This window comes from Simochromis diagramma, unplaced genomic scaffold, assembly GCF_900408965.1.
Source record: "Simochromis diagramma unplaced genomic scaffold, fSimDia1.1 OVJJ01000205.1, whole genome shotgun sequence".
Lineage (NCBI taxonomy): Eukaryota > Metazoa > Chordata > Actinopteri > Cichliformes > Cichlidae > Simochromis > Simochromis diagramma.
The window spans coordinates 18,342,034-18,343,142 of record NW_024386782.1 but is presented as its reverse complement, the minus strand read 5'-3'; positions in this window follow the sequence as shown (position 1 = coordinate 18,343,142).

Sequence of the window (1,109 nt, the reverse complement as noted above, 5' to 3'; positions counted from 1 at the left end):
TGAATGACAGCAAGCTCACAGTTCATTTGTTTCACTAGTTTTTTCACATCGGCTGTGAGATGGGCACGCATAGAGTCACAGACAACAAGCGATGGTGATGCGTGGAAAAAACCACCTGGTCTCCTTACTACACCTCCCTCAGCCAGTCTTTCATCATTTCCTCATCCATCCAGCCCTTTTCATTTGCCTTATGATGTTCTGCTGGAAACTTCTCTTTAGGCAAAGTCTTTCGCTTAAAAATCACCATAGGCGCTTTCTGTCCATTAGCATGGCAGCCAAGCACAACAGTAAAAGAAGACTTTTCATACCCCGTTGTGCGTATCGCACCGTGCTGGTCCCCTTCTTTCTCCACAGTGTGACTCACCGGGATGTCAAATGAGGGCGGACCTCGTCCATGTTTGTGATGTGGCTGGGCTGGATTTTTTTGTCGCCGATGTGTTGCTGCAGTAGGAGCGGAAGATGGCCAGCTTTTCCTTATAATCCGCTGGAAGTTGCTGCGCTACCGTTCCTGGTCCGGATGGAAATGGCACCGTTTCATAAAACGAAAGCACCAAGACGGACCTCCTTGGAAATGTTCAATGTTCATCTCTTCAGCTAGTGAAACTGCTTTTAGCCGAATGGTGACCGTCGAAACGCTTCTCCGCTCGCTCTTTGCTCGATGATCCACCGCTCGAGTCTTTCCTCCAACTCGAGCCACCTCGCCTTATGTCCGCGGAACTCAGCTGCGTTTTCTTGACCTGCCGGAGCTTGTTTTCAGCTTCCTCCATTTGCGAACCATCGATTCGTTATCTTAAATTCTCTCGCCGCTGCTCGATTTCCATTTTCCTCCGCGTAGCTGATGGCCTTCAGTTTAAACTGTGCTTCGTAAGCGTGTCTCTTTGCCATTTTCAGGGTTGTTAAAAACGATGTCCTGCATAATGCACATACCTGTTCTTTTATACAGGTATGTGGATGTCCCGGTATATAAGTCAACGCCACACTTCACCCTTTAACGTTCTCATGGTGTTCTCTACTACGTCCTCCTTACAACACATAGGGCGCACCGCGCTATAGGGCGCGCTGCACTTTTTGAAGAAAATCTAAGACTTTTAAGTGCGCCTTATGGTCGT